Source organism: Camelus dromedarius, chromosome 8 (assembly GCF_036321535.1).
Source record: "Camelus dromedarius isolate mCamDro1 chromosome 8, mCamDro1.pat, whole genome shotgun sequence".
NCBI classification, from domain to species: domain Eukaryota; kingdom Metazoa; phylum Chordata; class Mammalia; order Artiodactyla; family Camelidae; genus Camelus; species Camelus dromedarius.
The window spans coordinates 59345068-59366218 of record NC_087443.1 but is presented as its reverse complement, the minus strand read 5'-3'; the positions used below and the strand labels follow the sequence as shown (position 1 = coordinate 59366218).

The following is a 21151-nucleotide window of genomic DNA, read 5'->3' as shown; positions in this document are numbered from 1 at the left end:
GACTGTGGTTTTAGGAGCATTTCTTTATTCTTCTCTTTCTGTCACTGCTTCCTTAGTTTTACAACTCTTTCTAAATACTGGGAGTTGAGAACCAGAGGGGCAGTCAAGGTGATGTAGAATTGCAGCTCTGTCTTAGCAGGTCAGGAGGAAAGGTATTTCCAGTTGACTTATTATGAAATGGGGTCATAGGAATGGGAAGCGGGGCTAAAGTCTACAGCAGTCCAGAGCCTGTCCTTCCTGGGCTTTTGCCTTTGCCCAGCCAGCTGTCTCCATCCTCTGGCTCTCTGGAGATGGCCTGCTTTTGCTGGCACAACTGTCCCTGGTCCCTTAGGAATTTGCTGCTCCCTAATTATTATTGATCCTAAGAAAAGAAGAAACATTTTGTTTTCACCTGAGGAAAGGTTTTTTTGTTTTGTTTTGTTTTGTTTTGTTTTGTTTTGTTTTTTCCCCAAAAGGAACTCTTGCTAGGTAATGTAGACATTCAATCATGGTTTAGTTCATAAAATGCTGGTTTCTAATTGTAACTTATATAAAGCCTAGCCACAAGTGGAATCAATAGGCATAGTTTAGCTCCCTAATTCCTTTCCCTTTTTCACCCCATATCTAAGATACTTTAAAAAGTAGTCTTTTAAAAACTGTGGGCAGTTCTTCATTTTATCCCCTACTTTTCCCTCACCATTTATCTTTTCCAACAGTCAGGGTGGAACTCTGTCCTTATATCTCAGGTATTCTAACCACATTGAACAGTTGACTGTTAATCTGCTGATAGGATGAAGAAGCCATTACTATTGGGTAGCAATATATTATCCTGTCAGCAAACCAAAACAGGCATCTCTTCAGCAGATGAAACTTTAGGTTTCTTTAGATTATTGTGAACAAACAGAGACGTGTTCTTGGCCATAGGAGCTTAATCATTGTAAGTTCTCAGATTATACTAGAATGGCTAAGGTCCCATACTTCCTCTTTTCTATTTGACTTTGATCTTGCAGATTAACAGTGCTGGGTCACAGAACCTTAAAGGCTGAAAGAATTTAAGAGTCCATCTACCCCACTCACCTTCCCAAATCATAAATCTTATTTGTTGGGGTTAATATCCAGCCTCTGCTTGAAGACTTAGTGAAATAGTACTTAATACTTTAAGCTTTATAGTGTCCAGCTTTTTAAATGATGAGACTCTCGTGCTAATGTCAGACTCTTCCTTTTTATAACCTGAATGTATTGATTCTATTTCTACCTTCAGATGCAACACCAAAAAATTTACTGTCTTCTGTGTTGACGTCTTCAAAGGGCTAACATGTATACTACTGCCCTCTGTAGGCAAAATGTCTTTTCTTCTCTCAGTTGTTCTTCGTATGACATGGCTTCAAAATCTCTGGCATATTGTGATTGTCCTTTAGATTTATTCTAACTTCTCAGTTTGCCTCCTGAATTATGATGGTAGAGTGTGCCTTGTACCAAATAAGCATTCAGTAAGTGTTATTTGGATTGATTGACGCCTAGAACTGGATCCAGATGTGATCTGAGTATCTCAGATTGTAGGGAGACTATTAGCACCCAGGATATGGACCTATTTCATTTGTAGCCTCTAGTTGCATTAATTTTTCAGCAGCTGAATTTCATTGTTGGTTCATACAAGCTTAAGTCCCACTAAAACTTTCACATCTGCTTAAAGTGACCTGCTGTCAAGCTAACTCTTCCCCATCCTATAATTGTTCAGTTGGTAGTGCTATTTTGCTTTCTGGTGCTGGTTTGTTTGATGCTATTTGCGCATTCTAGAAGCTTTTTAAACAATACAGAAAAGTGAAAAGGACAAAGTAAGGTAAAATCATCTAAAAACATCACATTCAGAGATAGGTACTATTACAGTTCTGGTGAATCTCCTGAACATCTCCAGTTGGTTTTTGACTTTAAACTAACCTAAAGGAAACTCTTTATTGTTTTTAAATGTATCTTGTTGACAGCAATCATTCTATGTATTGGTTTTTCTTTGCAGCTTTGAATCATTAGCACATTTGATAAATATGCTTCTAATAGAATTTATTCTTCTATTTCTAGTCTATTAGAATTTCTTCTACTAGAAATTTAGATTATGCCTTCTAAATTTTTGTCCAGATGCTTTGATCTAATCCCAACTCTGCTACTGATTTGATGGATAATTTGGGAATAATCTCTCCCCTTTCTGGGTTTTGGCTTGCAGCTATTATATAAAATGGCCTTGAAGACTGAATTTTTTTCTTAAGAGTCAACTGCAAAGCTCTTTGTAAAGAATAAACTTGTGAAGAAAAAACTGTGGGTGGGGAATCATCAGCCAGGGCCAGACTAGAAAAATAAAATCCTTTTGTAGAAAAATCAGGGATGACAACCTTCATAGAATAGTGCAGAAGGAAGATCTGATCCTGTATCCTCCTACTTCCCCAAAACCCCAGCAGAATGATTTACCAATTGACATGTTTAAAAAAGAAAAGAAGAAGGAAGGAAGGAAGGAAGGAAGGAAGGAAGGAAGGAAGGAAGGAAAGAAAAAGATTGTAGCAAGCATTACTTCTTATATTGAGAAATTAGAACATGCAGGTGAAGGAGATTAAAAGGCAGCTTGGAGTGAGGGTGAGTGGGAGAGCTTTACTGTGAAAGAAAATGTTCTTTACTGTTTTCTCTTTTAATTAGTAGTAAGCTTGGTGGTCACAGTAAAGGCTCTTCTGAGTTGGGGTACATAGGGAGAGAAAAGTATGAAACTCACTGCTGCCTGCTATTTCTCCCTAAACTAGCTTTGCCTGTGCATTGCTTTCCCCCTGGGTTCTTAAAGAAGGTGTGTGATAATCTAAAACTGAAACTGAGGTAGTGCTTTAAGCAGGCAATTAATGACGTGGTAAGAATTTTTAGCTCCAGTAGATTAATTGTTAAATGAATTGTGTCTGAATTTTACTGTCATTTTACTGTGGTATCAGCCTAATTATAAATATAGTGTTACATAGTAGAAGACAATAATAAGCAGAATTATGTACTCAGTGATCAGACTTTAGGAATTTCTAACACTGAGGAGAGATTTTCTTCTTAAACTATCTCTTGCGGTTTCTTTTATGTAGGCTTTGATTAATTTTACCTCGATTATACATTTTCCCCTGGAGCCTAGATACTGTGCATGCTCTAGCAAAGTGAGCTCCTATCCTAAGAGGTTTCATGAGATTTTTTTGTTATAATTAGTTTCTATATAATTTCTTTTAAAACCAATAACATGTGAGTGGGATGTCAAACATAGGGTGCACCGGTGCATTTTTACTACCCTGGGCACCAAAGAACATTAATTTCTGTCTCATTTGACACTATTTTCATATAACGAAAATTCTCAATCTCAAGGAAGCGCTAGAGACAGTTGGTTCTCATTGGACTCTCCTCGTCTGCACTCATCTTGGTGACAACTCCGAAAAGGCAGCAGGAGTAGCCATCTGTAGTGCGAGCTCGTTCTGAGCATAAGGGGCTGATTCCTGACCAGGGTTTTGACTGTTACCTCATCTTTCTTATGGGATAATTTACTAGATGGTGTTCAGGTAGAGATGGATTAAAATCTGTTCCCTTTGCCCATTTAATCTGAACCAATTTCCTACTTCAAAATTATGAACTATTTGATAAATTGTAAAGAGTACAGGATTAGTGTTTATTTGTAATAAAGCTTGATCTTAAAATGAACATCTGTGAACCATTCACCTTAAGAAATAAAATTACCGACACACTGAAACCCTATCTTTGTTTCCTTTTAATTGAGGTAAAATGTGTGAGATCTTAGGTGTGTAATTGAACAACTTTTTTATGTGTGTATATACACCCATTTAGTCACCATCCAGATCAAGACATAGAGCAATTTCCATCAGCCCATTTCCCTCATGACCCTCCTTTTCCCCAGAACTAGGCAGTTTTCTGACTCCTTTCACCACAAGTTAGTTTTGTCTGTTCTTGAACTTAAGATAAACAAATCATGTAGTACATCCTCTTTTGTGTTTGGTTTCTTGCACTCAATGTAATGTTTTTGAGATTTATCCACTTTGTAGTATATATTAGTTCATTCCTTTAAAAAAATAATGCAGACATTTAAAAAATTGTGATGAGAAACATACACAATTTACCATTTTAACCATTTTTAGGTGTAGAGTTCAGTAGTGTTAAGTATATTCATATTGTTGTACAACAGATATCCAGAACCTCTTCATCTTGCAGAGCTGAAACTCTATTCTTGTTAAACAACAGCTTCCCCCAGTTTCCACCATCTCCCCAGCCCGTGGCAACCACTGTTCTACTTTCTGTTTCTATGAATTTGACTACTTTAGATATCTTATATAAGGGAAATCGTTCGTATTTTTGTGACTGGCTTTTTTCACTTAGCATAGTGTCCTCAAGGTTCATTCATGTTGGAGCATGTGACAGAATCTCCTTCCTTTTTAAGGCTGAGCTGAATAACATTCCATTATATATATAAACTGTATTTTATTTATTCATTTGTTGATGGACACTTGGGTTGTTTCCACTTTTTGGCTATTATGAATAATGCTGCTATGAATAGGGATGTGCAAATGTCTGATAGTTTATTCCTTTTTATTGCTGAGCAGTATTTTATTATTGTATAAATATACCATAATTAATTTGTTCATTCTCTGCATTTCTTTTTCAGTTGGATTCTCTAAGCTTCTAGTCTTGTTTGTCATCTTCATTGCCTCTTTCTCTCTTGCTCTCCTCCCTGTGCTTATTCCCGTCACTGGCTCACTCAACACCTGCAGAATAAAATTTAAGTTCTGTAGCATGGCATACGGTTCCATTCTTAATATGCTTCCTGGAATATCTGTCCTCATTGCAACTATGCCAGACTACCTAGAGTTCTCTGGACAAACAAGAGGCTCTTATAGTTCCTGGACAAACTGTTTTATATTCCTGACCCCATATATATATCATTCCTCCTTGCCTTGGATGTCCTTCCCAGTTGTCCAGTTGTCCATTTCTCAGCCTGTCTCCTAAAATAGTGCGTCTTCAGCATCACTTTATCCTTGGAGCCAGTCCTGGCCATTCTACAGCAGTAACTATCTACTTGTCTCTCTTCTTTACTAGACTGTGAACTCATAAAGGCAGGCCTCATCTGTGCCTTACTCATCTTAGTAACATGGTGCTAAGTGACATTCAATGAATATTTGTTGAACACAGATCAACATAGAGTTCTGCTCTCTTAGACAAGCTAGGATTCAGGGTACTGACTGGGCCTGGTCTGGAATGGGCTGGGAGTAATAGTACTTCAGTTACTATTGGGCTGATAGAGGGAGTCCATAAGGGCAATTCAGAGAGAGCATCTCAGAGTATTACTGAACAGAAGTTGCCAGGCAAAGTCTCCAAAAGAGAAAAGGACTGGAGAGCCAGGCTGACTGGAAGAGTTCAGATACAAGTCATTGATACCAGCCAGAAATAATAAAGCAAAAAAGGTTTGAAGGAGACGAGAGTAAGGGTTAAAATCTAGAGGTAAATGCCCTGGGCCAAATAGGTTTTTCAAATTGTGAGCACAGTCAGGGTGAAAGTGTAAAAAGCATGACTTTCCGGGTACAATTGAATAAGTATTGAATGTTTCATGGGACTCAGCATTAGAGGTCGATCAGGACAGTAAAGAGAAAACCACTTTGGTTGTAGCCAGAAGATGCCTTGGACTCTGTCAGGTGCTTTTATCTACAGGAGTTTGGTTTAAAAAAAAAAGGGAGGCATAGCCTTTTAAGACTAATACCTAGAGAAAAAAAAGTCAGTGAGAGATGAGAATATTAAAAGAAGTACCATGAGCTTCCTTGACAAAAAAAGAGGGCAGTTCATCTAGTCTCAACTAGAGCCAAGCAGAGAGAGTAGCTGGGAAGTTGGAGATACGAAGAGAGCCTCTTGTATCTTCTTAGCTAATGTGCGTCACTCTGTGTTTGAAAATTGAGGCCATTCAAAATAACCGGCCTGTTGGTATTCTTCAAACTGGTGAAGCTGTTGGAGCTCATGGAAAATGGGTCGTTGTTTAAAGAAAGAAGGAAGGAAGGAGAGAAGGAAAGAAGAGGAGAGGAGTAAAGGAGATTTCTTTGACTTCAATTTTACTGCATAGATATGCCCTCAACACTTGCTCTGAAGATCAAAAGCTCTGTTTCTCTCTGTTGTCAGCTATTGAAGGTCTTTCCTTTGGGTTTTGCTAATATTTGTGACCTATAATTGTCACTCCTGATGTTAAGTGTTTTCTTTTCATGAGTCATTTAGCAATTATCTATGGTTTTGACTAAACTGACCTCAATTTAGAACTCTTGAGGTTAAGACCGCCATGCCTATTGCCGTGTACCTCTGCCCCAAAACCCTTAGCTCTCTGGGTGCTCAGGGACTGTAACTTGATTTGAGAAGCTCAGTGTTCTTTTTTCAAGAAATCCGTGTTCTACTAAAGCTGACAATTCATTGTCTACTGTACAATTTTGAGTTGGGATAACAAATTAGAGTTTGGGATACATTACAGATGATAAATGTGACTTCCTTAAAGGGAAATCCATTTGTTTTGCTTAGTGTTTCTGTGATTAATTACTTGCCAGATTAAATTGCTCCATAAAAATGCATAGTATTTTATTCGATTGCTTTTCATGGTGATTAATTAGGCCATACTGTTGCTTTGTATGTTAATTATGCTGACATTTTTTTTTCTCTTCTAGTTTAATTAATACAGCATTTATTTGAAAGACTGTTTTTAGGACAGGACACTGTTTTAGGAGGAACAAAACTCAGATTTGCTTTTAGGCTGGTGTTAGGGAGTAACATCTCAAATTTTCCGAGTGTGCTCTCTCTGTTGGTCCTTGTCTGTATCTGTGATTTGCATAATGTATGCTAACTGTGAATAAGTTAATAACTGAGAAAAGCTCTGTTAGGTTTTCCTGTAGTTATTAAAAGTGATATACTGAAGATTCTTGGCTCAACTGAAAATTAATTTAAGAATATAGAGGAGAAGCTACTGATGCAACATATCCTATAAAACAAGTGTAAAGATAAATGGTGCTGTGTGTGGCTTGGGAAGAGTGTTGTTTCCTAGGATGCTGCAGGGTGCTTATGAGGAAAGTAGGAATATTTAGCATTTTTTATTAATGATCTAGGACTGAAAGTAAATAGAATGTTAATGAAATTTGTAAGTGATGCTGATTTGGAGATGTTTACTACACTCAGGAGGGCAGAGAAATGATAGAGATGGACCAGGAAGAGAAGCATCACAGAACTAGCAACACAGCTATTCCATTGGGAAAATACATATCTGTTGTATAGAAATAGCTTATATAGAATTGGGCAGTTAGTTTCAAAAGTAGATCTTCCAGCAGTTCACTCCTAGGAATTTACCCAAGTGAAATGAAAACTTGGGTTTGAATAAATGTTTACAGTGGGTTTGTCCACATATCTCTCAAAACTGGAAACAACCCAAGTGACACTTAGCTGATCAGTGAATAAACTGTGGTATACCCATAAATTATGGAATACTACTCAGCAATAAAAAGGGGTGAATTACTGACACATGCAGCAACATAGATGAATTAAATTGCATTATGCAGAAAGAAACTAGATTCAAAAGGCTGCACAGTGTATGATTTCATGTATGATATCTGGAAAAGGAAAAATTATAGGGATAGACTTTAGATCAGCCAGGAGCTATGGTTGGGAGGAGGGTATATGGGGGAATTTTTTGGGTGATAGAACTGTTCTGTGTCTTGATTATGGTGTTGATTACATGACTGTATGCATTTTTCAAAAAGACTGTACACTAAAAAGGGTAAATTTTATTAAATTCAAATTATACCTTAATTTAAAAATTAGGGGAAAAAAAGGATCTTCACAGGGAATAGTAAGAAATTCAACTTTTGACTATCACTACCATGCTTTATGTGTAGCAACTTTTTGAAAGTGATTTGAGTAACAAGAGCTAGAATTGGAGGATTTCGATTTTATACATGTTCCTTCCAAGTTCCGAGGTGTTTTGGTTTGTTTGTTTTTGAGTGGAAGCAGAGATGGGAGGGTGAGTTGCAATGGTTTTCCTTGGGTGTCAGCATTATATAAACCTGTATACTGATGAAAGGGTTATTTTAAGAAGGAAATCACAGTTAAGGAGATTTTGGACCTTGTTGATTGCCATCAGACATAGACATGCAGATCATTTCCCCAATTTATGGATTGAATCCAATTATTTGGAGTTCTGTGGATTTAGTTTTTGTTTTAAAGCTTTGTTTATTTGTTCTCTCTGGGCCTTTCCACCACTGAATTGTTATAAGACCCAGAATAGTGCCCAGGATATTTCTGTTCCAGAGCTAACCTCAGGGACAACTTCTGTACCTCTCTACATTTGAACTGGAACAAAAAGCTTTGTCACACTATGGGTTTTTGAGGCAGGTTTGCAGAATGTCAGGGACCCAAGGATAGGTGAACCATAAATGCTAACTCATTGCTGAGGGCTGCTGTGCCTTTTTCCTCCCCTTCCCCATGTCTCCTGTGATCTGAACAGTGTATATAGTGCTTGCTTCTCATGTCCAACTTGAAGCACCTCCCTGAATGCCGAATTATTCAATATCTATTCAGTGTCTCTAAAAATAGCCCAGTGGGGGAAAATTATATGGTGGTAGTATTGTTATACTACTTGCAGCAGAAATATTCAATATAGCTCTATGGCTGCAGATTAGTGTGCTAACTGCTGACTACCCTGAGCAGATCTGTGGCCACCATTCTGGCCCAGACGAGGCAGATAACATTTAGCAAGATGCTGATTCCCTGAGTGACTTGCCAAGCAAATATCTCTAGGTCTTTCAGTGTTTGCAGCTGAATGGTTTTCAGCACTGGACCTGATGGGGCTGCTGTGCCCCCAACCAAGACCCCATCTGTTAAAGCTTCATATTGATTTGTATCCCTAGTTATAAAAATCTGTCCCTTCTCCTCCTAGTGTGATAAATAATAACACATATAATAGATGAAGTCTGCTGTTGGAGCAGAACTCTTATTGCTCAGGGTTGGATTAAACTAATTTAATCAGAAGTGGGACTTTCTCAGACATGTCAAGTGGCTTATTGTCTTCTTACTCTGACTTAGCATGTTCACCTATACTTGCAGGGTCTAGCAAGTAGTAATTAAAAAGCTATAATTAACACTGTAAAAAATGACAAGTTTTAGTAGGGAAAGAAGTTATAAGATGACATTTAAAAATTTTGACTAGATAAATAGCTGATAATGAAACCCTGTTAGATAAAGGCTTATGTCAGCAATGTATCGTATCTTAATCCTGTATTTTTATGCCCCTTCCACCCAAAAGGGATCTAAAATGCAATTTGCTGACTATACATAGTAGATGCATAGCACTTCATCTAGCTGGCAAATGCAGCTCCATCTTGGCTAACTCTTAATTAGTCAGTAATTACTTATTTTATATTTCCTGTGTACCAACCCTGTGCCTTAGCTCCTGACCCGCATCAACAGTACCACACAGTGGGGAAGGTATAGCTCAGTGGTAGGGCACATGCTTAACATGCATGAGGTCCTGGGTTCAATCCCTAGTACCTTCGTTAAATAAATAAATTAAATTAACCTAATTACAACGCCCCCCCCCCCCAATAGTACCACACGGCAAGACTTCATAAGGGTAGAAGGTCATTGCAGTTAACACTTTGGAAGGACATCTGAAGGCCAGGGTACAATTATGTTGTACCCAAGATAGAATGTGACCAAGATAGCTGTGCTCCCACTGTAGCTCCTTGGAAAAGCTCCAGGAGATGACAGACTGCTGCTTACCACCCATTATTTGCTTCTGGAGAGTTTCTGAAGCATTCCCTCCCTCCTGTGTAGTCATGGAAGTCACTGAGGAACTTCCAGGAGGGAGGAAACCACTTTAAGCACCAAACCAGACAGGACATTTGCCCACTAGAGTCTGGTTGCCTTTGACTTTAGTCAAGACTGATATCTTTCCTTCTGTCTGACCTTTTAAATAAGGGCTTTCTATTAGAGCAAGAATTCCCTACTCTTCACCCCTATCTTGGGTATCCTTCCAGAGATAATGTGTGCATTGTGGAATTGTGTTTTGTTTGGGGATTTTTGTTTATCAGTCATTTGGGAAATGCAAAATCTGACATCTATTCCTGATAAAAATTCTCAGCAAATTAGGAATAGAAGAGCTTCCTCAACCCGATAAATTTAGCTGTCATATTCAATGGTGAAAGACTAAATGCTTTTCCTTGAAGGTCAGTAACAAAGTGAGGGTGTCTGCTTTCATCACCTTTATTCAAGTTTGTGATGGAGATTCTGGACAGTGCAGTCAGGCAAGAAAAAGTAATGTAAGGTGTCCAGATTGAAAAGGAAGGCATAAACTGTCTTTATTTGTGGACAACGTGATTGTCTAAATAGAAAACCTGTCTAAATAGAGAACCTGATGGATTCTTCAGAAAGTTACTAGAATAAATGAGTTTAACAAGTTTGTTTTCTCTTGGTAGTAAATTTCAGAGATGAAGGTCAATTTACTTTTAATTCTTCCTGCTAGTATCAATAGCAGTTAAATACAGCACTTATTTACCAAAGACTGGATATTTTGAAGAGCATTTCAACCTTTTGTGTTTTTAACTTACCAAGGCTCCATCATTGTAATCATTTTTTGTGTCGAAGTATAGACCACAGAAAAAGCAAGTGGACCAGTGAAAGGAGAAACATTTGCAATAAGGTCCAGAGAGCAATGGTCCAATATAAGTATATTGTCAGCCACATATAGCTTTATTTTGAAATAGGTGAAATTAATTTTAATAATACGTTATTTACACATATCACATTTTGCGTTGAAATTAATAGTAAACCTTTTGTAAACCTTTCCACAGCTCGACCAGTGAGCATTGACAAGAACTCAGCATCATTAAATTCATTGTCTTCTAGTTCTCTCAACTGTTCCATAATCCTGCAGTGTTCATAGATTTCCCAGGTATATATTAAATGATTTCAGCAACTGTATCCATGACACTCACAGAGTCTGCTTCAGAAAACTATGCACGAATATTTTTAACATGTACCATGCAGTAAAATGAAGCAGAAGGGGAAAACTTCAGTCTTGTTTTAAAATGCCAATAAATCTGGAGTTTTGACCTAACGTAACTGGAGCACCATCTGTGTTCTGGAATTTTTTAAAAAATCTAGCCAAATTCTTTATTGATGGATGTAGAAGATTAAAAAATATTTATGCCATGAGTTCAGGTTTGGGGGCTGAGAATTGACACTATTTCTTTGTATATTTGGAAGTTCTTTAAGACAGATTGTACCCAAAGTAGTAATTGAGCAGTATCATCTAAAATCTAAAGAAAAGTAATTTAAAACATTTTGAATCAATTGATCTTTTATATCATTAGAAATGTCTTATATTTTATAGGCAACTGTTCGGTGGTTTAATTGAAGACCTTTCACTGTTCATAAGGTAGTTTTAAGTTTTTTCCCCATAGTTTTTGATAAACTATCCATAACTGAAATAATAATTTCTTTTATGATATCACCATCAAAAAAATGGTTTAGTGGCCAAAAATAAAAGCTCATATTCTGTTCATCATTAAAATTTTTTTGTTGGACATGTAATTCTGATTTCAGACAAACTATTTTGTTGATTCATTTTTAATGTTCTAATATTAAGGATAAACTTCTTATTCACTTTATATTTGCTGGCATTTGTTAATAGCATTTATTACCTTGAAAAGTTGTTTACAGAACTTCCGTTTTGCCTTGCTGAAGCAAATTGCAGTTGCCATTCTTCATGAAACTTGCAACATACCTCCTTCCAGTCTCTTTTTTCCTTTGCTGTTCTGCAGTAGTTCTATTATTTGCATCTCTACTCAATAATGCATCCATAGTGTGCCTTCATTTTAAACTTTAAAATCTATTCATATTTACTTTTTAAAACTAGAAACATAATTTAAGTATAATTAAAAACTAATAAGTATTTTACTTTAATTACCAATGCTGGTTTGTGTAGGTATCACTGTAACTCAGTGGTTCTCAACCGAAGCAATTTTGCCCAGGACATTTGGCATGTTTTGGTCATCACAGCTTGGAGGGGGTGGTGCTACCAGCATTTAGTAGGTAGAGACGAGGGATGCTGCTAAACATTCTGCAGGACCCAGGACAGCCCCCCCACAACAAATTATCTAACCCAAAATGTCAATAGTGCTGTGGTTAAGAAACCCTGCTATAACTTATGCTGTCTGCATAAAATAATAAATGAATGCATTACATTTTTAAATTCATACATAGAAACTGAGTTTGAACTGAATCAATCCAATGATATCAACTAGATTGGTGAGACGTTTATGTGTAGTACTGGAAACAAAACAATGCCTGATGTACTCTTTGATAGAACAGTAATATCTTACACAGTGCAATGGTTAAAGTGAAATGTAGTCCTTCCAAGACAAAGTTGTATTTAATGGAATAATATTTTGCACTGCTTCAGTTTAAATTAATTAAAAATTCAATCCCTCAGTCATAATAACCACAGTTCAAGTGGTCAGTAGCCACATGTGGCTAATGGCTACAGAACAGGTCAAGAAAATTAGACATGATGGGTTGACTAACACCCATCCTCACACTGTAGGAGCAGGGACAGGGAGGACAGTTGTGTTTTTTTTTTTTTTAATTGAGTTATAGTCATTTTACAATGTTGTGTCAAATTCCAGTGTAGAGCACAATTTTTCAGTTATACATGAACATACATACATTCATTGTCACATTCTCTTTCGCTGTGAGCCACCACAAGATCCTGTATATATTTCTCTGTGCTACACAGTACAATCTTGTTTATCTAGTCTACATTTTGAAATCCCAGTCTGTCCCTTCCCACCCCCACCCCCCTGGCAACCACAAGTTTGTATTCTATGTCTATGAGTCTGTTTCTGCTTTGTATTTATGTTTTTTGTTTTTGTTTTTTTAGATTCCACATATGAGCGATCTCATATGGTATTTTTCTTTCTCTTTCTGGCTTATTTCACTTAGAATGGCATTCTCCAGTAACATCCATGTTGCTGCAAATGGCATTATGTTGTTGGTTTTTATGGCTGAATAGTATTCCATTGTATAAATACATCACATCTTCTTTATCCAGTCATCTGTTGATGGACATTTAGGCTGTTTCCATGTCTGGGCTATTGTAAATATTGCTGGTATGAACATTAGGGTGCAGGTGTCATTTTGAAGTAGGGTTCCTTCTGGATATATGCAGTTGAATCCTTACTCACCTTAGAGTTTGAAATGTGGCATTTTAGCCTGGTTTCTTTCTTTCTTTTTTTTTTTCTTTTTTACAGGGAAAATAATTTTATTCCCGTTTTATAGAAAAGTTTGCTGAGGCTTGGACAGTTGTCCAGAACAACATATCTCGAGGATGTGAACCCAGATCTACATGATTCCAAAGCTCATAGTCTTGCCAAACCCTAGTCAACATGACTTTCATAGCCTGGTTTCTGTAGGCACTGGATATCTCTACTTTTTCCCTAAAAATAGACCAACACATTATTTTATTAGAATATAACTCCAGGTTTTTAACCCTGCATTTTCTGAGGTCAGTTACCACTGAAAATCAGGCCTGACACTGGTTGTACAATAGATTCCCAACTGTTCCTGTATCCCACTAGAATGAAACTTCTGGATCACAGCTATTATCTCATTTCCTGAGCTTCTAATTCACACTTTCTTCAAATTAGGCAAAGAATGAAGGCTTATTCATCACAATTTCTCAGTAACTGCTTCTCTTCTTGCTTAAAAAACACCTTTACATAGATCTGGAAGAGCAAAGAGTTCAAAACACAGTAAATTATAGAGATGCTTAAGGGCACTCAAAGGAGGTAAGACTTGTTCCCATTGACAAACAGGATGTCAGGTTGTCTCCCCTTTGGTAATAACATTTCAAGCACAGCTTGGTAGCTCTTTGAGGTATAGTGTTATGAAGCTGTAATGTTTCATCCTTGCTTGTTCTACCTTAGACTGAAGGTTTTAGTCTAAATAGGTGGATGGTCAGATATAGAATTAGTTTAAGGGGAGGGTACCTACCTTGTATCATGGGGCATATAACTGATTTTTCCCCCTTGAAACAGAGAAACTAGTGTTAACTACCGAAAGTGCTGCTATCTTTATTTTTTTCTTAACTGTTTTGAGCCTGAATATCTGATTCTTTATAGCTCCATAGGTGAACAGATTTCACAGTTTTTACTACCAGCATAGTCTTGCCTCTTGAACTTTATAACCTACCTAGAGATCCCACAAGTACCTCAAACATTCCAAACAATATACTTTATTGAATATGCCAATTTGAGAACCATATCCTCCCATGTTTACTATTTCAATTAGTAGTATCATCATCTGTTAGCTGACTAAAGCAGAAATCTCAAGATTGCTTTAGAATCTTTTCCCTCCTTCACCTCGTCAGTAGATTGTTTCAGCTTTACCTCCTAAATATTTCTCAAGTGACTTCTTCTCCATTTCTACAACTACCATTTTAGTTCAAGGGCTCATAACCCCTCACATTTCAAGAGCTTCCTAACTATTCTGCCTTCAGTCTTTTCCTCATAGTAGCCACTATTCAGTTTACTTAATCACTAGAGTTGAATTTCAGAAGGCAGGTCATTACACTGCTGGTGGGAGTATGTTGGTACCATGTTTGAGGGCAGTTTGGCAATATCTAGTAAAGTCCAAGTTGCCCAAACCTGACAATACCGTAATTTTATTCTTAGCTGTATTTCTTGGAGAAAATTTTCCAGATGATCGCTAAGATAAGAATACTTGTTAAATATTGTTTTTAATACCAAGAAAGTTAGAAACCACCTAAATTTCCAACAATAGAACGGGTTGTGGTATTTTTACATACTGGAATATAATACAACACCAAAATGGACTAGATCTACACGTCAACAAAAATCTCATAAATATAATATTGAATGAAATAGCTACCAAATATAAGATAATTTGCACATATTAAGAACACACAAAAAATGTTACTTAAAGACATGTTTCTATTTAGTTAAAGAATAAAGCTGTGTATAGGAATGATAAATACCAAAATCAGGAGATTGTTTACCACTGGGAAGAGAGAGACAGACATGCAATTAAGAGGTACACGGAGGGTTTGAAAGGTATTTGTAATGCTGTCTTAAGTTGGATATCGAGTACACAGACATTCAGTATGTTCTTCTCTACACCTTTTTTCTCTGTATAAAGTATTTCTTTAGAAAAATGAATAGATTTTAAATCTTGTGTGGTTTCCCATCATTGATAGGGGTAGGATAATGTCCGAATTTCTTCACATAACACCTTCATCCCAGGCAATCTTTCTAGCCTTATTTACTGCCACTCTCTCATCTATCCTAAGATCTGGCGGAATTAGACTTGGTCACAGAGTATCAAATTTCATACCTCTGTGCCTTTGTACATGCTTTTTACCTACAATGTCTTCCTGTTCTTCTTTTCACTAGCAAAATCCTATTAAATGCTTCAAAATGTAGCTCAGATGTCACCTCGCTTTAAAGCTTTCTGGATTCTTTGGAGCAGGATGATTCACACCTGCATTGCCACAGGACTTTGTATGTTTCTCTCTTAAAGCACTTATCACACTAAGGTATAGTTGTTTACATGTTTGTCCATCACTAGATGGTGAGCTCCTAAGGACAGAGACCATGGTTTTTTTTATTTCTGGAATCTCTGCCCCAGCACAGTGCAGTGTGGTACAATAAATGTTTGTTTGGTGCATGAAAAGATGGCTGGAATGAACTGTTCCGTCTTCCAAGGCCTTATACTGCTGCCATTGTGTTGCAGAATCATCAGCTGACCTGAAGTTCTAAGCTATGGAAGTGGATGTTAAGATGCCTGAGAAGTGCTTGTAGGGCTCCCCCGCTGGTAGTACTTCCCAGATGTGTCTGTGGAGCCCCATTATAAAAGTCTGCTTCAGATCTTAATAGACAGCAGGAAATATAGTCTTGGCAGCTCCTGGGTTAATCTAGTATAGCCAGGAAGTATGTTTTGGAGTTGTTACCAGAAAGTCCCCCTCAATGATGAGCTGAATTGTTTATTCCAACGCAGTAGAATTTACTAGCTTCTAATTCCCTCCAGGGTAACAAGAGGACAGCCAAGAGGTTTTAATTATCTGAAATGGGGCTTTGAGACAACTAAAGCCACTTTGAAGTGAATTATAGATAGCATTATGCATTGTTTTTCTTCCTTTTTAAAGTAACAAGTTAAGGCATTTAATGCTATTTTTATCTTGCAGACTCACTGAATTTTAAGGATGATTTTAAGGATTCTTTAAAAAACCCTTTCATTGGCTGAGTGATGGGTTGCTGTCATTTATGTAAGCTAGAGGCCCTGCTGAAGGAATCTATGTGTTCTGATGCTGTTTGACATGCTGTTTTTGTTTTATAGCTGTTTGGATGCCTTACTGCTCTTGGCAGTAAGGTGTATTTTCATGTTCTTCATGAGGTTAAAAGTTCTCTTGTGTATTTCTTATTGAGGACCTCCCCAAATGTATATTATTGTCTTATAAGCCAAAAGAGAACCAAGGAAAGTGTTATAATTAACAAGCAGCTGCAAAGCAGAGCCATTTAGTCTCTTCAGTGTGGTTTGATGGAGATCAGAGACTAGAGGCTTCAGTCTGGCTTTACGTGAAGCATCTGCATCACCAGCTGGAAAGTGACACACTGTAGAGGGTGGGCACAGCACAGCTGAGATCCATCCACTCCCATGTGAGACTCAAAGGCCTGCCTTCAACTTGTATAGTTGCTTTGTGTCTACATTTAGTTTATGGGAGAGGAGGTACAGAACTTGCCATGAGCATCTTGAGTCAGCACTGAGCAAAAAGATGCAAACAGGACCCCAGCAGGCAAGGGTCTCGTGGCTTTCACTAAGGTATCCTGCCACCCCTTAGCTGAAAATATTTAAAACAATATCCTGGGAAAGGAAGCTATCATTTTTCTCTTTGGTTTACTGGAAAAGGTTGGCTGGTTGTTTTGTTTTGTTTCTCAATGCATTAACCTAATTTAACTTACCTAGTAAGGTTTCTTTAGTCAGATTTAGTGAAAAGTGGGTAATAATCTCCATCCCTAGAAGGAAATGTGTCAGGGAAGGGTATAGTTCAGTGGCAGAGTGTGTGCTTAGCATGCACAGGTCCTGGGTGCAATCCCCAGTACTTCCATTAAAATAAATAAATAAAAACCCAATTATCTCCCCTGCCAAAAAGAATTTTAAAAAATAAATAATTTTTTTAAAAAAAGAAAATGTGTCAGAACATTCTTACCTTTCCTTACCTGCTTAAATTAACTCATATTTCAAGACTCCCCTTGAGCACCATCTCCTTCAGGATGCCTTTCCTAAGTCCTCAGATTGAGCTAAGTACCCCTTTTCTGTGCGCCTATGATACCTTTTGTCTTCTTTGTCTGTCTAGCCCTTACCACATCATAATGAGATAATCCGTCTATGTTATATATCTTTTCCACTACCTGTAAATTCCTTGCTACCTGGGATCAAATTTCATTTACCTCCCCCATTGCCTAACATAGTACCTGCACATAGTAGTTATTCAATTATTTGTCAAACAAACTGAACTATTGAGTCATGGGCTATGCTACCAAACCCTAAGATTCAGATACCATAGAGCTTTCTTCTAGGGACAGAATGTTTCTTTACTATGTGAGAAAGTAGTCAGTTTACAGAATAAGGGAAGAGGAGAGAATATAGAAGTTCTGTCTTTCTAAAATGGTGCATATAGGATAAACAAAGTTCTGTAGTCACTTTAAAACTTAATCTTTCCTTTTGGTAGCATTACCTTCTCAGGAGGGGGAAAACTTGCCACTATTTCTGGTATATTGGAGAGAAAGCAGCTAATAATTTCTTCGTGAGCATAAAACAATTATACCCAGCCTCCTGTAGAGACAATCTGCCAGAGCTAGCGGTCTCACCCTCCACATGGGCTTCATTTTCTTACCTCCGATTCCATAGACTCTCCCCTAAAGACCTTCATCTTGTTGCACTATTATGATGAATGTGTGGAGCTGACTCTCACCCCCTGCTCTACAAGCTATTACTGGAGGTGCTGTCAAAGAATCAGGCCCCAAATTTATCCTCCCATTAAGTCCTCTCCTGGGCAACACTGCTTGGTTCTGAGTAGCAGTCATCTAGTCTCCTCTCCTTTTCCCACCTCCCACTGCCTTTGAATGTAAGGAAACCACAGGCCCTCTTGCAAAGAGTGGAGAGTAAGGCTGCAAATCACTTTCTACCACAGCTCTTTGTTTGCACTCATTCTAGGCCTAGAGAGAAGCTCAGATATATGAGTGCCTGCACATGCACGTGCTATGAGACCTCCATCAATTTCTGTCACAAACCCATTCCATGTCATTTCCTCAATAGGCTAGTCATGTCTGTCTCCCAGCAATGTCTTTAGGATCGCCTGTCTATAATGAGTTAGAGATTTATTGGCTTCTAAACACAGGAGCCTTACCTGCTTACCTGTCTACTCTTAACTACTCTGAGTGACAGACACGTGGCTTTTGATGAGTTTTTAAATGTGCTATATGATTTTTGAATTTGTCCCCTTAGAAACTCTTACAGCCTTACTCTTGTGAGGGTTTCTGTTGAATAGAAGCTCTCTGGGTCCCTGACTTAGTAGGCTGCCATTTAGTCAGTTTGGGGCTTTCATTTTGACTCTCATAATTCTTTGCAGAAGGAAACAGGGCTAAAGGTGCTTTGGGTGCCATTTGTACATGTTATGATAATTGATGAATATCCATTTCCTTTAGCAAACAGTGGATTTTGTTCAATAATGGATGCTGATTAGATTGTTGAGAAAATCTGATCCTTAGCTTTGGTGCTAACTCATTAATAAAGCTGATATTGAGGCTGCCTAATGTTGGAAAAGCAATATTCCTCAGTAATATTTCTTTTCCTGTGGAGAAAGTATAATACAATGAAATTTTAACTTTTCCTCTTTTCAGTGAGAGAGATACCATCAACTTCACCTAAGCAGAATGGTTCAAAACTTTGAGCAGCTTGTTTATTCTTCATTTACTTCTTAATTTACTAAACCTTCCCATTCTTCTTACCTTACTAACTGAATTGCTACCCAGCTCCCCTGCTTTTTCTCCCACACCCATGCTCTCTACCTTTCAAAGCTCCTTTTTCTAGCCAACCCCACCACTTGCCCCTACAATTTATACCCAGGCTTAGGGGAAACCACGTGTGCTAGGGCTTCTCTGAAGGCAGCAGAAGTCACTGCCAGAGCAGGTGAAAGCAGCCTGTTGTTTCAGAGCTGACAAGAAGGGCGAAGCTCTCTGTCACAGTGGGCAGCCTGCAGAAAGGACCGAGTAATGCCGCATCTCGGTGGTTAGCACCTGCAGGCTCACAGCTGACAGTGCACTGTAATAAAATTCATCCCTGTTCACTTAACTGATGTGGGCTTTATGGTAAACGTTCTTGTGCTTAATTACTTTGGCAGACTAGCTGATTGCCTTTCCTGAGGAGTTCTAAAAGATCCCCCTGGGATGGAACATAAACCACTTTCCATGTCTTTTAATTTTATTCTTTACTTGGAGTACTTGAGAACCGGTATGTGATCCATATGGCCACCATTCTTTCTCCTTTATATGAGCATCAGGACCACTCCTGTCTAGTATGGTGTCCATATGGCCCACACTGGACCACTCAGGAATCTTGACAGCCCTCTTCCGTTTTTGTTCACATGTGATCTCCATTCCTTCCTCTCCACTACTGAAATATATGCACAGCTCTTCTCATTTAGTTTGGAATCCATGTGCCTCTTTTTCTCTAACTAGTATGGGATCCACAGAAAATTTCCCTCTCTCCCCAGTCTAGCATGTGATCTACTAGATTAATTTCCCTCTTTTTTTGAAGTGATATGAAGAGAAGCCTGAGTTAGTCAATTGCTATTTTTTTTTTTGCCATTCTGCCCCCTCTGTGCTTAAAAGTTATAAATGTCTTACAATAAGTTGATTAATTGCACTAATGAGAATGAGGTGTAATTAAAATATTTCAGGGTTTTGGCTCATGTCAGATTTTTCTAAAAAGTTCTCAAGTCACATTCAAGGGATTGGAATGTTCCCCATTAATTAAAAGTAGATCACTTTGGGTTTTTGAACTGATCACCACTGCCTCAGAAGTCCTCCCAGGTATGTGTTAAGATTTTCTTGTATCCCAAAGTAGGGCAGAAAATCTATTAGGCATTTTCATATGGCCTACTTTGTTCCTTTATATTCAGTAGATGTTTCTGAGAGTACAGAGGGGCCTTGCTTCTGGAGATAGGAAATCCAGAGCCAAACTACTAATTGCAAAGGCTGTCAAAGGTTTGCATTCTGCAGCTTCAGGAACTCTGCCAGCAACTCCTGGCCTGCCACTTGAGACAGTAAGCGAATTTGTAGCACAGAGTAATGGAATCTGAGCAGGGTTAGGTCATCTGGTAGGTGTTTTATCCTAAGCAAGTTTTGGAGCCTCTGTTCATTTATTGAGAGAAAGTGTTGATAAAAAGCAGACATTTCTAAGGAGCATGGATTAAATGATGTCTTTTATGGAAATGTAGATGGTCCATTTGACTTTTGTAGTTCCTTTATCTCCTGTGGTTCATTCTTCTCCATTTACATTCATTGTGATTATAACAGAGAGAAAATGTCAAGTTGGTATCTAAAGCAGGAAGGAATTCTGTTTCTCTCTCTTGGCAGTGCTAGAAGAGACAATTTAGCCAAAGTGTAAAGCCCATGGCATCTTACTTGGCTTAAATCTATGGTTTGGGGCCACAGTTACTAGAAATTTGTTCATTTTTCAAACAAAGTAGCTATAACCAATTGCTTAATTTCCAGCAGGTGATGAGGTGGAAACCTACATTGGGCAAAATCATGCATCAAAGTAGAAAGCTCAAACTGCCAAAGTGTGTAGTCATGCACAGCTTCAGAAAATGAGGCGACTGCCCCTCAGGCCGTGTACATTTCATACACATTAACTCTTTCCTGTTTATCTCCCTTTAATGAATTGTGAACCTTCATTTGTCTAATGCAGAGCCTGGGAAAAATGCTGTCCAGTAGGTGAATAACTTACCTGCTATGACACATGTGTTTCTCACCTAGAAATCACAGAGAATTATTCCTTCAAAACA

At 38.0% G+C, this 21151-nt stretch overlaps 1 protein-coding gene and 1 non-coding gene across 4 annotated transcripts in view; both read left to right on the top strand.

The window, feature by feature from the left end:
• The window catches only part of ARMH3 (armadillo like helical domain containing 3), a 152779-nt gene that overhangs the window by 91439 nt on the left and 40189 nt on the right, over positions 1–21151 (top strand). The gene's annotated exons all lie outside the window — the stretch shown is intronic.
• Positions 9489–9560, top strand: TRNAV-AAC (transfer RNA valine (anticodon AAC)). The gene has a single exon. It is a non-coding gene; the product is annotated as a tRNA-Val (tRNA).